We start from the raw sequence: 17,713 nt of genomic DNA, 5'->3' as shown, positions 1-17,713 counted from the left end.
ATAACCAAATAATGTAGAAAATATAATCTTGGTATAGAAGAATACCTATCACGCTATATCCAATATGTCTGAAGATGTCCTAAGGTGCCCAAATGTTCACCCTCCGATGTTGATCCACACAGGAATGGGTTCAAGACTCTAGCTCCACCAAAACTTGATTCTAATTGTTCAATCCTTCCAAAGGATTTAATTGGCTGATTTTCCTTCACTTCTTCCTTTCTACCTCTAAAACATTCACTAGCCTTTTTGTCCTAAAGAAGACCCTCTTGTCTTGGGTTAGGACAAAAGAGAGAGGCTTGTAAGAAAGAAGGGATAAGGGAGAGAGAAGGAGAGGCTTTTTCTTGGATGATCTTTAGAACCCCAAGGCACCTCCTATTTATAAGAGATGGAGGGATGCATCATAAAGGGATGCATCCCATCCACACACCTCATCATGATGAGGCATGTGCCAAGAGATGCATCCCATCATGATGGGGTGCTAAGGAGAAGGGTGTATCAACTTCTTTCTCACATCTCCCTCTTAAATCCTGATGATCCAAGGGCCCAAATGCAGTGAACCAAAGCCAATGGTCCAGATCTAGGTGCCATCTAATGGTCCAGATCAAGACATCATCATCCAGGGTGCCATCCAATGGTCCAGAAGTAAGATGCCATCACCGATGGTCCAGATTCAGGCGCTGAGCAACGGTCCAGATCTTTCATCCAGAGAGCCATCCAGTGGTCCAGATTCAGGCGCTGAGCAACGGTCCAGATCTTTCATCCAGAGAGCCATCCAGTGGTCCAGATTCAGGCGCTAACCAGTGGACCAGATCCTTCATCTAGGAAGCCATCCAATGGTCCAGATGAAGGCGCCAACCAGTGGACCAGATCCTTCATCCAGGAAGCGATCCAATGGTCCAGAAGTGAAGGCCCTATCAAACCCAATCCAATTGGGTTTAACCAACTTAAAGAAAACATTAAACCTAATCAAATCAGGTCTAATTAAAGCCAAATGGGTTTCAACTCTTGGCTAACCCATATTAGGTCATGATCTAATCATATTAGATCAACCAAATCTAAGAATCATATTCGAATTTAATTTGAATCAGGAGCTAGGGTTTGCAACACGTGCTAGCATGTTCATCTTGCAAACATGATCTAATCCAATTAGACCCTTGATCAATTCCCTTGTGTGTGACCCATTGGGTTCCTTATCTTAGCCAGCAGTAGGTGCAGGTGCAAGTTGACCTAACCTGATTAGAATACCTCTAATCCAATTTAGGTTCAATTTAGTGCTAAACCTGACTTAGCAATCAGAACCTTTCTGATGCTTTGATCTAATCAAACTCTTTGATCCGATCAACCCACAAGACATGATTGACATCTAGCAACGTATCATGTCTACCCGGAAGATGAGGAATGTATTGGACAAATCCAAACATACCCTTCAGTGAAAAGTTACTGTGCAATTCAATCCCTCAGTCATACTACATCCTGAATAAGTGCTCGAGTATGGATCAATATCAAACTCAATCACTTATTCATGTCTCTCTCAATCTTTTATATGATAATTCAAACAATGAAATATTAGAAACTCTTTCTAATATTCATTTTGCTTTGATCAAAGGCTTCGTGAATCATCATAAGATTAGAGTAAGTAGGATGTTACCTTCTCTTACTAGAAGTGACTGATTCCTTGTTGACCTACTCACAACCTTCGTACAAAATCCACCATATCCAGAATACCCCGTACACAACGCAATGTCGTGAATGAGGGTAAACCAAAATATAGCTTCAAGTGCACAAGGTACCATGGTGATCTCAGGTCTAAGGATCACTTGCACAACTCCCACTATGAGAACCATCTTTTGATAATTAAGTAAGAATCCATAAGATGTTCTCATGGCTGGTCATTTCAGTGAACTCATTCCTCTAATGAGCACCCACATCTTTGTATTAGTGTCTCACACAAGTGATTGTGAGATCAATCACCCTCTACATTGAGCATACATAAGATGTGCCAGTCTTTCCGGTAATATTGATCCCCGACTCAATATACCAATTTGACTGGGAATATTCTAAATTAGGATTTTAGGATTTTAGGTCTCACTGGTATAATCTCATCATAACCCTAAAATCAATGTCCTAATTTATGGGGTTCATCATCCAATAATAAAATAGATAAGCAGCAAATGATGAAACACAATACCTTTATTGATATATATCGAGTGTCAAAGTACATGATTTGGAGGATTACAAAGAGAAACCCATCAAATGATTGGCTTATAGGGCATCTACTCTTTCAATCTCCCACTTGCACTAAAGCCAATCGCCCTTATATTTTAACCCCATACAATCGAGGTGACGATTGAATTGCTGCTGTGGTAGAGCTTTAGTAAATGGGTCTGCTATATTGTTCTTTGTGTCGACTCGTTCAATCTTGACGTCTTGTCTTTCGATTATCTCTCGAACAAGGTGGAAGCGTCTCAAAATGTGCTTGGATCTATGATGAGACCTTGGTTCCTTAGCCTGTGCAACAGCTCCAGTGTTATCGCAATAAACTGGGACTGGTCCGGCAATCTCAGGAACTACACCCAGCTCTGTGATGAACTTCTTCATCCAGACTGCTTCCTTAGCAGCTTCACTAACAGCTATGTATTCTGCCTCAGTAGTTGAGTCAGCTATAGTTTGCTGTTTGGAACTTTTCCAACTCACAGCTCCACCATTCAAAGTGAAGATATATCCAGAGATTGACTTGCTATCATCTGGATCAGATTGAAAGCTAGAATCTGAATAGCCTTCTAGTTTCAATTCTGATCCTCCATAAATTAGAAAAACATCTCTAGTCCTTCTCAAGTATTTGAGAATGCTTTTCACAATTTTCCAATGATCCTCCCCGGGATCTGCCTGAAATCTACTTACCATACCCAAGGCATAAGCTACATCAGGCCTGGTACATAACATAGCATACATGATCGACCCTACTGCCGAAGCATAGGGAATAGAACTCATTCTATTCCTCTCTTCAGTTGTCTTAGGAGACATCTTCCTAGAGAGTTGTATGCCATGTCCTATGGGTAAGAAACCTTTCTTACTTGCATCCATGCTGAACCTCTTCAGCACATTATCAATGTACCTAGACTGGGACAAACCTAGCATCCTTTTAGATCTATCTCTATAGATCCTTATACCAAGTATATAGGATGCTTCACCCAAGTCTTTCATGGAAAATTTCTTTGATAACCAAGTCTTGACCGATTGCATCATTGGAACATCATTTCCAATGACCAATATATCGTCCACATATAATATCAAGAAGACAATAGCACTCCCACTAGTCTTCTTGTATACACAAGGTTCATCTATATTTTTAATGAAGCCAAACTCTTTGACTATCATGTCAAAATGGATGTTCCAACTCCTAGATGCCTGCTTTAATCCATAAATGGATTTCTTAAGCCTACATACTTGATTTGCTCTCCCTCTTGAGACAAATCCCTCTGGCTGTGTCATATAAACCTCTTCCTCAAGGTGACCATTAAGAAAGGCGGTTTTGACATCCATCTGCCATATCTCATAATCATAGTATGCAGCTATAGCAAGCATAATCCGAATAGATTTGAGCATAGCTACTGGCGAAAAAGTTTCATCATAATCGATACCTTGTTTTTGCCTGAAACCTTTTGCCACTAGCCTGGCCTTGTAGGTTTCTACTTGGCCATCAGCTCCTATCTTCTTCTTGTATACCCATTTGCACCCTATTGGAATCACTCCCTCAGGTGCATCAACCAAAGTCCACACTTGGTTTGTATACATAGAATCTATCTCGGATTTCATGGCGTCTAGCCATCTGTCAGAGTCCCTACTCTTGACAGCTTCCGAATAGGTCAGAGGGTCATCGTTATCAATGATGTGGGCTTCATCATTCTCAATGATAAATCCATACCTCTTAGGTGCATTTCGCACTCTTTCTAACCTTCGGAGAGGAGTAGTGTGTAGTGGTTGTACCTCTTCCATGGGTACATCTGGTTGAGAATTATTATGTGTCTCACCTTGTAGGTCTTGAACTTCATCAAGTTCAATTCTTCTATCCTTGCCTTTTTCTAAGAAAAACTCTTTTTCCAAGAAAGTGGCATGCCTAGCAACAAATACCTTTTGTTCGGTAGGATCATAGAAGATATATCCTAAACTGTCTTTAGGATAACCTACAAATATACATTTGTCCGATCTAGCACTTAGCTTATGTCCAAAATTTCTTTTGACATAAGCATGACAACCCCATATCTTAAGATACTTAAGATTAGGTTTCTTTCCTTTCCATATCTCATATGGAGTGCTAGATACAGACTTAGATGGTACTCTATTTAATACTAATGCAGTAGTTTCTAGGGCATGTCCCCAAAAGAAAATTGGAAGATTTGTGAAGCACATCATGGACCGTACCATATCTAATAAGGTACGATTCCTTCTTTCAGCTACACCATTTAATTGTGGCGTATATGGAGGTGTCCATTCAGAGAGTATACCCTTTAATTTAAGATAGTCTAAAAATTCACTAGAAAGGTATTCTCCTCCTCGATCAGATCGAAGGATTTTAATACACTTTCCAGTTTGTTTTTCGACCATACTTTGATACTCTTTAAATTTATCAAAGGCTTCGGATTTATGTTTCATTAGATACACAAAACCGAACCTTGATAAGTCATCAGTAAATGTGATGAAGTAAGAGTATCCATCTCTAGCTTGAGTTGACATAGGACCACACACATCAGTGTGTACGAGTTCTAACAACTCACTTGCCCTTTCTCCATGTCCCGAGAATGGAGACTTGGTCATTTTACCCATAAGACAAGATTCACAAGTTCCTAATGATTCAAAATCATAAGGGTCAAAGAATTTATCTTTATACAACTTATGTAACCTTGTCTCACTAATATGACCTAATCGGTAATGCCAGAGGAGGGTATTATTAATATTTTCTCTTTTTCTTTTATTATCTTTGCCAATATGAAACATAACATTATTAAGACATAATACTAAAAGACCATTTTCCATAGTGCCATGACAATAATACTCATTAGATAAAGAAATAGAGCAACCATTGCTCTTTCCATTTATTTCGAATCCTTTCTTAAGCAACAAAGGAATTGAAATTATATTTCTAATGATTTTTGGCATAAAATAACAGTCTTCTAACTTCAAGAACTTTCCGGAGGGTAGCTCCAGTATGTAGGTGCCAACAGCTTCAGCCTGGATGGATTCTCCTCCAGCGCCATATAGCTCGAAGTCACCTTTCTTCAGACTTCTAATTTTCTGCAGTCCATACAAAGATTTGCATATGTGAGAACCACAACCGGTATCCAATACCCATGAATTAGAATCAGAAGAACTTAATGTCATATTGGCATGTAATAAAAACATACCTTTTGATGCAACACTTGCATCAGGCTTCACACTTGCAAGAAAGCTCTTGCAGTTCCTTTTCCAATGCCCCGTCTTGCCACAGTGGAAACAGGTACCAGGTCCAGAGATTTTCTTTCCCTTCTTCTTTTTGATGCGACTCTTAGGATTTAGTTTTTTCTTTGAACCCTTGTTGCCCGACTTCTTCTTTGAGCTCTCACCAACAAGAAGGATCGGACCCTTGTCCTTCTTGATGTGAGACTCTGCTGTTTTCAGCATATTTAGAAGCTCAGGCAGGGAGGAATTCAGTTTGTTCATGTGATAATTCACGACAAACTGCGAGAATGAGTCGGGTAGTGATTGCAGGATCAAATCCTGACTGAGCTCACTGTCCATAGCAAAACCAAGTTGACTTAATCGAGTGATTAAGTCTATAACCTTTAAACAGTGGTCTTGCACAGATGATCCCTCGATCATTCTAGCATGGAACAACTGTTTAGATATCTCATATCTAGCAGTTCTGCTCTGCTCACCATATAACTCCTTTAAGTTAAGGAGTATGGAGTGAGTATCCATGCTATCATGCTGCCTCTGCAATTCATTATTCATAGAAGCAAGCATGATACATTTGACAGTCAAACTATCATTTTTCCACATACGATATGTGGCCAATTCCTCCTCAGTTGCATCTTCCCCTGCTGACCCTAGGTCAGGGGTTTCAAGAATGTAGGAAAGTTTTTCTTGTGTGAGAACAATCTTTAAATTTCTCAACCAATCCACATAGTTGGAACCAGTCAATTTGTTTGTATCTAAGATACCTCTAAGTGAGAGTGAAGATGCCATTTTTGCAGAATTAATCTATAATTACAAAGAACACTAATATAAGCAGACCAATCATGATGACATGTATTCAATCAGACAAGGACTTCTATCTAATTGTTACTCCCACTATTTTTATCGAATGTCATAACCCTCAAGTATGATGAACGAGAAAATACTAATTTTCTTAGTGGGGTTGAGATCCAAATTCCTTATAAAAGACCTTGTGGGAATCACAACAAGCCCTTATAAGTTCAAAGGTAGGAAACTCTTTCCAATTGTATCCCATGCAATTCCCAACTTTATTCTGTCCTCTAGCACACATATAGTCTTGTGGGAATCACAACAAACTATTGTGTCTAGTTAAGTCAAACCCTTCATTTTTATACAGTCATATTTGAATAATGCTGCCCTTGTGGGAATCACAACAAGGCAACATATTAAAATATGCCATATGCATCATATGCACCAAGATATTACAATATCAATCCCTAATACTAGCCTTGTGGGAATCACAACAAGCTAGCGTAGATATTGACATAATAATATCTAAGCATGAAGGAAGGACCTTTATAGTGTTATATCAGCAATTAGCTTTTCCATGGAGGTCAATCAAATAGTTGGCCAGGTAAGCAGATGGGAGGCTCTCCTTACTTAGTAAGGTCCTAATTAAATAACCACCTGTAGCCTCTTTCCTAGACACCAACTTAGTCAATTGATTCAGAATGGCTCAGCTTAAAGCAATTAACACTACGACTTAATTATGAATTTAGTGAGGGCTTTCAAATAATAGTATCTTACTAACATTAAGCTCAACCATAAAGGACAATCAAATAATTGGCCAGGAAAGCAGGTGGGAGGCACCCCTCACTCAGAGAGTGAGGTCCTAATTAAGTAACCACCTGTGGCTTCCTTCCTAGACACCAACTGAGTCGATTGTTCCAGAATGGGTCAGCCCAAAGTTTTCATACTACTATATTGGTCTCATTGCATATTCTATAATTTAGTACTAGCAATTATACTGTGCTACAATATGAATATAACACTATCTCATAGCATAAACTAATCATGCATACAAACAACCTAGCTATCTCATAGCATCAAGATAATAGCATGTATTATCATTTGGTTAAACTGATTAAGGGTGGCTCTGATACCACTGTTGGGGTTTCCCAGTGCCCTAGGGCGCAGCGGAAGATACGGAATTATAAAATTTTCTTATAAAACCCATTATATGAAACCCTAATAAGCCAAGATCACCTTAATAGTATAACCAAATAATGTAGAAAATATAATCTTGGTATAGAAGAATACCTATCACGCTATATCCAATATGTCTGAAGATGTCCTAAGGTGCCCAAATGTTCACCCTCCGATGTTGATCCACACAGGAATGGGTTCAAGACTCTAGCTCCACCAAAACTTGATTCTAATTGTTCAATCCTTCCAAAGGATTTAATTGGCTGATTTTCCTTCACTTCTTCCTTTCTACCTCTAAAACATTCACTAGCCTTTTTGTCCTAAAGAAGACCCTCTTGTCTTGGGTTAGGACAAAAGAGAGAGGCTTGTAAGAAAGAAGGGATAAGGGAGAGAGAAGGAGAGGCTTTTTCTTGGATGATCTTTAGAACCCCAAGGCACCTCCTATTTATAAGAGATGGAGGGATGCATCATAAAGGGATGCATCCCATCCACACACCTCATCATGATGAGGCATGTGCCAAGAGATGCATCCCATCATGATGGGGTGCTAAGGAGAAGGGTGTATCAACTTCTTTCTCACATCTCCCTCTTAAATCCTGATGATCCAAGGGCCCAAATGCAGTGAACCAAAGCCAATGGTCCAGATCTAGGTGCCATCTAATGGTCCAGATCAAGACATCATCATCCAGGGTGCCATCCAATGGTCCAGAAGTAAGATGCCATCACCGATGGTCCAGATTCAGGCGCTGAGCAACGGTCCAGATCTTTCATCCAGAGAGCCATCCAGTGGTCCAGATTCAGGCGCTGAGCAACGGTCCAGATCTTTCATCCAGAGAGCCATCCAGTGGTCCAGATTCAGGCGCTAACCAGTGGACCAGATCCTTCATCTAGGAAGCCATCCAATGGTCCAGATGAAGGCGCCAACCAGTGGACCAGATCCTTCATCCAGGAAGCGATCCAATGGTCCAGAAGTGAAGGCCCTATCAAACCCAATCCAATTGGGTTTAACCAACTTAAAGAAAACATTAAACCTAATCAAATCAGGTCTAATTAAAGCCAAATGGGTTTCAACTCTTGGCTAACCCATATTAGGTCATGATCTAATCATATTAGATCAACCAAATCTAAGAATCATATTCGAATTTAATTTGAATCAGGAGCTAGGGTTTGCAACACGTGCTAGCATGTTCATCTTGCAAACATGATCTAATCCAATTAGACCCTTGATCAATTCCCTTGTGTGTGACCCATTGGGTTCCTTATCTTAGCCAGCAGTAGGTGCAGGTGCAAGTTGACCTAACCTGATTAGAATACCTCTAATCCAATTTAGGTTCAATTTAGTGCTAAACCTGACTTAGCAATCAGAACCTTTCTGATGCTTTGATCTAATCAAACTCTTTGATCCGATCAACCCACAAGACATGATTGACGTCTAGCAACGTATCATGTCTACCCGGAAGATGAGGAATGTATTGGACAAATCCAAACATACCCTTCAGTGAAAAGTTACTGTGCAATTCAATCCCTCAGTCATACTACATCCTGAATAAGTGCTCGAGTATGGATCAATATCAAACTCAATCACTTATTCATGTCTCTCTCAATCTTTTATATGATAATTCAAACAATGAAACATTAGAAACTCTTTCTAATATTCATTTTGCTTTGATCAAAGGCTTCGTGAATCATCATAAGATTAGAGTAAGTAGGATGTTACCTTCTCTTACTAGAAGTGACTGATTCCTTGTTGACCTACTCACAACCTTCGTACAAAATCCACCATATCCAGAATACCCCGTACACAACGCAATGTCGTGAATGAGGGTAAACCAAAATATAGCTTCAAGTGCACAAGGTACCATGGTGATCTCAGGTCTAAGGATCACTTGCACAACTCCCACTATGAGAACCATCTTTTGATAATTAAGTAAGAATCCATAAGATGTTCTCATGGCTGGTCATTTCAGTGAACTCATTCCTCTAATGAGCACCCACATCTTTGTATTAGTGTCTCACACAAGTGATTGTGAGATCAATCACCCTCTACATTGAGCATACATAAGATGTGCCAGTCTTTCCGGTAATATTGATCCCCGACTCAATATACCAATTTGACTGGGAATATTCTAAATTAGGATTTTAGGATTTTAGGTCTTACTGGTATAATCTCATCATAACCCTAAAATCAATGTCCTAATTTATGGGGTTCATCATCCAATAATAAAATAGATAAGCAGCAAATGATGAAACACAATACCTTTATTGATATATATCGAGTGTCAAAGTACATGATTTGGAGGATTACAAAGAGAAACCCATCAAATGATTGGCTTATAGGGCATCTACTCTTTCAGCTAGCACCCCGGGGAGATAGAAAGCTTGGATCGGTTTTCTGCTTCGTGTGGATACCCGTAGAGGCCGGGCACTTGAACGGCTTCAAGCGAACCTTCATCCTAAACCACGATCATTAGTTTGCGGTGATCATCTACCCGCACAAAGGTGAAGATCTGATCTTCTAATGTTATTTAAAAGTTTTTAATCCTTATCTATCTACGAACGGTTTTTAAACAACGTTCATGCGATGAACGGTTGATCCCGCACATGCCTCTTCCGCTACATCTGAAATTTTTGAATTTCAGCGGCATGATCGGAGTTTTCTAACAGTGGTATCAGAGCTTAGGCTTCGTAGATTAAGGTAAGGATTAATTATTAATAGGCTTATTAGATCTGAAAATTGAAAGATTATGCATGCTAAAAATTTTCTGCATGCAGATTTTTCTAGGGTGCTGATTTTTGTATGCTGATTTTTATGTGATAAAAAGATGATTCTAATTGAATTGTTAATGGGATTACAAAGTTTAGAATCATGATTAGCATGATCAGCAACCTATGTCATAAGATAATAAATTAGTTTTCAGATCTGAAAATTATAATTGCTGCATGTGGTGATTATCATAGGATTCAAACCCTTTTGGTATCAAATGTAAAGATCTGCGATGTGATCTGCAATGTCATGTAATTTTTTAGATGCTTGCATGCATCTTATTTGATATTTTGAGAGGCCTGCGTGCCTCCTAAAAGTGAGATGTAATTTATTTTTATTTTTATTTTATATCTGATTGTATTTCTGTGATGTGATGTACGTCAACGATCAAGTCGAAGACAAGGCATGAGATGAACAGGGGTCTAAGCGGTTGATGGCGATTGGATCAAGAGTTGGTCAAGGATCGAATCAAGGCGGCTTGGAACCAATTCAAGAGTTAAAAACCAGTTGATCGATTGACGTGCATGTGCTTGTAATACGATCTAACTAGAATCCATGATCATCACCTATTTAAAGTTTAGCTTTAATTATTGCTGTGATTATAACTGCCTGCAATGTGCCGTTTGCATGTGATGTGAATGAGAGTCGGGTAGATAGGTTTACATGTGATGTAGCAAACCCAATTGAGACCTAAATTAAAACCTCCTCAATCAAGTCGAGAGTGAACCGACATGAGCAAGTCATATTAGATTAATTGATCTAATTGGTGTCTAGGAAAGCATGAAAGGTGGTTACTTAATTAGGACCTTACTCTCTGAGTGAGGGGAGCCTCCCACCTGCTTACCTGGCCAATTGTTCGATTACCTCTTATGAAGAGCTCAAGTTGCAAACACTAAGACCTGATTAACCAATATTAAGTCAATAGGTCTTCCACTGTAGTAGAGCTGCTAAGGTCTTTCTGATGTTGATTTGTCTCGGCTGGATACAGTGGTCAAGTTGCATCGGGGGCTGGACCTCTCTATAGACATGAGATGTTGTAGGATAAAGGTGGGGTTGGGCACCAATAACTGTTAGGTGAGGACCCAATGACGACTTTATTCCTACGGTTATACGGTGGGTCTGACTTAACTAAGAAATGGGACCAATAACTATTAGGTGAGGTCTTCATGGCTTAGAGACCAAGTTACACTGCAACATGCTTGAGAAGCATTGTACAAGAGTTGTACATTCATCAATCTATGTGTCACCAATAACTGTTAGGTGAGGTGGCATGTAAATCGATGGGACCGCAGTACCCACTAGAAACCCTAGTCGTGTGGGATTTCCGTTTTCCTACCAGGGGAGTGTAAGAAATTCGAAAAAATAGTGGGAGTTACATTTGTTCTAAAAGACCTTAGAACAGATTAGGATCAAGTACAAAAGTCTAACTAGAATCTTTACTCTCTGAGGATTATAAAATTAGCTTCTAGACTCTTAACTCATATCCTATAGAACAACCGTTTGACCAAACCCAATTATAAAGATTGGCTCAGCAAATTTTAAAAATAGTTTTGAATTGTGAGAAATTCGGGTATATACTAGACCATGGAATCCCCATGTTACCAATCCGTCCGATCACTGATCAGCGTAAGACGCTTGTTAAGAGGACGAACAATGACAATAAAGTTAGGTGCTGCACAATGGCATCCATGTCCAATGCATTACAATGCCAGCATGAGAACATGAAGACTGCCAGGGACATATTAAATCACCTGCAAGAGTTGTATGGTGATCAGAGTCGCGCAGCATGTTTTGAAGTGTCCAAGAGGCTCTTTAAGACAAAGATGCGTGAGGGGCAGTCTGTCCACGATCATGGTTTGACCATGATAAAGGACTTGAAGAAGCTTGAGAAGCTCGGCATGACCATGCACAAGGAATTGCAAACGGATTTGATCCCACAATTCCTTCTAGCTTCATATGAACAGTTTATAGTAAATTACCATATGAACAAGGTTGTATGCACTAAAATAGAATTGTTAAATAAATTGGTAACTACCTTAGGGACCTTGAAGAAGTTCAAGGGGCATCGTTTTCACTGTCAAGTTGGTTTCTACTTTCAAGAGAGAGTCTATTTGGAAAAAGAAGAAGCCTGCGAAGAAGCAGAAGACTAAGAAAACATCAAGTAAGGAAGTTTCAAGAAAAAGGCCAATTGCAAGAAAAAGTGTTTCCATTGCATCATGGACGGCCATTGGAAGAGGAACTGTCCTACATACATGGGAAGCATAAAGAACATAAAGGGTGACAGACCTTCAGAAGGTATGTCAGAAATGCTCAGGATACTTAGGGACTGTTACCTATTGCTAGCAGAAATTTGATTTCTGTATTTTATTTAGCATAGAAAGATTTTTATTTGAAAAAATAGATTGATTCAACATGGTTTTATGATTGACAGTCTCTATCACATACATATGGATGTAACTGTGAATATATCTGAGCAAACAGTGAATACCATAGGATCTAATAGATCCAAAAATGAGATAAATCTAAAGTATTTGTGGCACCTCAGGCTTGGCCATATAGGAAAAGACAGAATAAACAAATTGGAGAAACATGAGCTTTTGGGCTCATTGACTTTCGAGTCATATTTGATTTGTGAATTCTGCCTTCAAGGAAAGATGGCCAAATTATCCTTTGTAGGACACAGGGAGGTCCACTGAAATACTTACCCTAGTACACACTGATGTGTGTGGCCCATTCGATGTGCAGGCTAGGGGTTGTAATTTTTACTTCATTTTACCGATGATTACTCACGGTATGGATATGTGTATGAGACACAAATATGAAACTTTTGAAAGGTTCAAAAAGCTTAGATATGAAGTAGAAAAATAAAGTACAAAAACTCATTAAGGTTCTTCGATCAGATCGAGGAAGTGAATACTTTAATGGAGAGTTCCGTGATTATCTCAAGGAGAATGGTATAGTTTTATAATGGACTCCTCCTGGTACACCTCAGTTCAATGGAGTGTCGGAGAGGAGGAATCGGACTCTATTGGATATGGTCCGATCCATGATGAGCTTCACTGATTTACCCTTGTTTCTTTAGATAGATGCCCTATTTTCAGCTATTTACTTGTTGAATAGAGTTCCCTCTAAAACCGTTCCTACCACACCGTATGAGATATAGCATGGTAAGAAACCAAGTCTTGGTCATCTCAAGATTTGGGGATGTCCGGCCCACGTCAAGAGACTACAGGCGGATAAACTAGAGGCTAGGACCATAAGTGCTCGTTTTATATGATATCCTAAAGAGTCATTAGGATACAATTTTTACGTCTCAGAGGATCACAATGTGTTTGTGAGCCATCATGCCATCTTCTTGAAAAAACAGTTTATCCTTGATAGAGGCAGTGGGAGGAAAATTGAGCTTGAAGAGAAAGTCTTTGAAAAGCAACGAGTCATGGATCCTATCAAACCCATTCATACAGAGCCAGTACACGATGTCCCTCAACCACCTCGCAGATCTAGTAGGGTCTCCCATCCTCCCGATAGATACTAAGGTATACTACAAGAGGATACCGAGGAAATATTCCTAGTGGGAGATAGGGATCACATACAGGATTCCAAAACCTACAACGAGGCGATATCTGATGTCGATTCCGAGAAATGGTTGGAAGCTATGAAGTCAGAGTTAGACTCCATGCATTCCAACCAAGTCTGGACCTTAGTAGATCCACCAGAAGGTATTGTACCTATTGGATGCAAATGGATCTACAAAAGGAAGATAGGTTCGGATGGAGAGGTAGAGACCTATAAGGCAAAGCTTGTGGCGAAAGGGTATAGTCAGCACGAGGGCATTGACTATCAAGAGACCTTTTCACCTGTAGCCATGCTGAAATCCATCCGAACATTGCTTGCCATTGCAGCATTTCATGATTATGAAACCTGGCAGATGGATGTGAAAATAGCTTTCCTGAATGGATATCTTGATGAAGACATCTATATGGAACAGCCTTTGGGTTTCACTTCCAGTGATGGAGATCACAAGGTCTGCAAGCTGCAAAGGTCCATCTATGGACTAAAGCAAGCATCTCGGAGTTGGAACACTCGTTTCGATGACGCAATCAAAACGTTTGATTTCATCAAAAACGAAGAGGAACCGTGTGTTTACAAAAGGGTTAGTGGGAGCGCTGTCGTATTTCTCGTACTGTACGTAGATGACATCCTACTGATAGGGAATGATATTCCCATGCTAACCTCGGTCAAGGTCTGGTTGTCAAAAAGGTTCTCCATGGAAGACCTTGGGGAAGCATCCTATATTTTGGGAATAAAGGTCTATAGAGATAGATCTAAAAGGATGCTTGGCCTATCACAGAAGATATACATAGAGGAAGTGCTGAAAAGGTTCAGCATGGAAAACTCTAAAAGGGGTCTCTTACCTCTAAGGCATGGAATTAATCTCTCCAAGAAGATGTGCCCCAACACATCTGAAGAGATTCAACGCATGAGCAAGATCCCCTATGCATCAGCAATAGGGAGCCTCATGTATGCCATGCTATGTACATGACTTGATATAGTACATGCTGTGAATGTCACGAGCATATGTCAATCAGATCCAGGCAAAAAGCACTGGATAGCTGTGAAGAACAGTCTTAAGTACTTGAGAAGAACTAAGGACATGTTCTTGGTCTTTGGGAGAAGATCAGAGTTGAAGGTAGAAGGATGCACACATATTGATGATAGAAAGTCTACATCAGAATATGTGCAATGGTGGTTCAGTAAATTGGAAGAGTTCCAAACAACCGATCATTATAGATTCTACCTTAGAAGCTGAATGTTAAGCCGTATCTAAGGGTGCAGTGGAAACCTTCTGATTAAAAGTTCATTGCAGAGTTAGGTGTAATGTCATTAGATGCCATAACACTTTACTGCGATAACATTGGCACCATAGTACTAGCTATGGAGCCAAGGTCTCATCAGAAGTCCAAGCATATAGAGCGGCGCTTCCACCTCATACGCGACTATGTTGAAAAGAAATATATAAAGGTGCAGAGAGTAGACTCCGCGGATAACGTGGCAGACCCGTTCACTAAGCAGCTAAGTCAGCAAAAGTCTGAAGCCCACCTTAAGAAGATGGGGCTTAGATATATGACTGATTGGCTTTAGTGCAAGTGGGAGATTGTTAGATGTATGCCCTAGAAGCCAATCTGGCTGACACATTGTTAATTCTAGGGACATAATTTTGTACTTGACTATTTATTATTGAATAAATAAAAGGCATCTTTTCATTCATATTAATTATGTGTCTATGAATCGTCCAAGAAATTAATAAGATGATGATGCATATTCTCAAGAGTTGAGAATTTGAGCCATGTATCATTGGTGATTAATTTCTAAATGCTCCTGATCAATAGATCATCACGAGGACGGTGATCGATCCGATCAGTGCACAGATCACTTTCCTTCTGGATGGACGAGACTTGAGTCCACAGTGTAGGGACACTGAAGTGATAGTGCAGGTGCTTGTTAGAGAATAAGGGTACTGAGCGTGACCAAGACAAGAAGTTACTTGGACGTCTATCCACTCGTCAGTGACTTGCTTGATGTTGCAGTAGTATGACTGGTCCTTTGACCTGTGGTGCTTCGGCTACTCATAGTGAGGTTATTGTAGTTTGACTACACGTATACATGGTCTCTAGTCATATGGGTCCTTGTAGTATAGATTGGCTGCAGTAAGTTCACTGTAGGAGTAGGGTATGCACTTATGATGAGAGCACAAAAGTGCAATCTACACATCACTCAAATTAGTATTATTGCTAACAAATGATTATAGAAGTGCTGTATTAATATTATATTTTTGTAGGGTGCAGGTGATCGGAAATCAAGCTAAAATGCACATTGGGTCCAAAAAAATGCATCACTATAGGTGACCAGCCAACCGCATGGGACGACCCCAGTTGCACACTAAAAGGAGGTCAAGTTCAGCGGTCCACTTCGTCGCAGCTTCATTTTCCCTTCCCAACTATCTCGTGCGACCCAGCTTCTTCTGCATCTTAGCCCAAGCACCAGCGTGGCGATTCCACCGCGTCCCAGCGCATGTGATCAGCTCCATCTCAAGCTCATCCGCGTGCAGCCCAACATCCCGTGAGCAGTCTCCGTGTCCCAGGTTCTCCCAGTTCTCAGCAGTCCACGCATCCCAGCTCCAAACCTCCTTCCGATCCTGCATCAAGCTTCTGTTATCAGCTCCCAGCGTCCGTAAGCAGCCTCCCACGCGTCCCAACCTTCACCGCATCCGAAGATCCCGGCATCTCCCGCTTCCAACGTCCGCATCCCAGCCTCTTCCGAGCTATCCGCGCTTCCTAGCATCCCGTGAAGCTTCCGAGTCCATCCTCCCACAAATCCAGTCCCACGCGTCCACGCTCCTTCCGGCCGTCCGCGTGCAAAATCCACCGTGATCTCAGCGTATGCATCCTAGCTCTTCCGTCTTCCTCGCAGTCCACACATCTTAACATCAGCGATTCATCCGTGAAGCCTCCCAGCATGCCACGTCCGAATCTCCCAGCATCACAACGTCTGCAAGCATCTTCCGCGAGCCATCCACGGTTCAGATCTCCCAAGCTACCACCGAGCGTCCACGCTCCAGCTTCTCCCGTGAAGCTTCCCATTTCCGCATCCTCCGAACCAGCATCCGATTCTTCCGGGATTCGCAATCATCCGAATCCCAGTCAAGTATCCGCGTCCGAATCTCCCGCGCCCAACGCCTGCGATCGTTCCGTGATCCAAATCCCATGATTCCGCGTTCGGATATTTCGCAACTGGATCAGGGATCCATCGCACGAGCTATATGAGGCTTCCGCTCGGCTGGGGGGATGTTATTCCTTCCCATTCGGTGAAACAGAGGAGTAGCCCTCTGTCAAAAGAAAAAAAAAAAAAGAAAGGGAAACAGGGCCTCCCCTGTTTCCTAAAAGAAAAAGAAAAAAATGAAAGGGGGATTAGTGTTTTCAATGAGTGGCTGATTTCTTAGGGAGGGAGATGGAGGAACCTTTGATGTATTGCTCTTTGGAGTAAACTCTAAACTTTTGCCTTCAATGAATCATATTTACTGATATGTTTTTGATCCATGCATAGTTATTTCGTAGATAGCTCTTTAATGGATTATGATTATTGATACATGGATTGCTTTAGTATTTGATTCGTCGTAGACGTAGAAAGCACGATGAATGCTTAGAAATTGAGTTTATATGTTCATGAAACATATACCATGATTAGATCTATCCTACCATTCATTTTTAATTAAAAACCATAGAGTTTATTTCTTAGATGCAATATCATCAAGGGGGATTCCAGATCCCTACCATCTTTATTTCATTGAACTTTGTTTAGTTGCATATCATCTTTGTTTTTAATTTCTGAAAATCAAAACATCATCTTAATCCACGAATTTATTGAATTAATTAATCTAAAATTATATTAAATAATCTAATATATATTTCGTTTCCTGAGGATTCGACCTCGGACTCCCGAGATTTTACTACTTGTGCGATTCTCCTATACTTGGGAGATTAGTTTCGTGAA

This window comes from Phoenix dactylifera, unplaced genomic scaffold (assembly GCF_009389715.1).
Source record: "Phoenix dactylifera cultivar Barhee BC4 unplaced genomic scaffold, palm_55x_up_171113_PBpolish2nd_filt_p 000196F, whole genome shotgun sequence".
NCBI classification, from domain to species: Eukaryota; Viridiplantae; Streptophyta; class Magnoliopsida; order Arecales; family Arecaceae; genus Phoenix; species Phoenix dactylifera.
The sequence above is the reverse complement of the archived record's forward strand: the minus strand, read 5'-3'. Positions refer to the sequence as shown.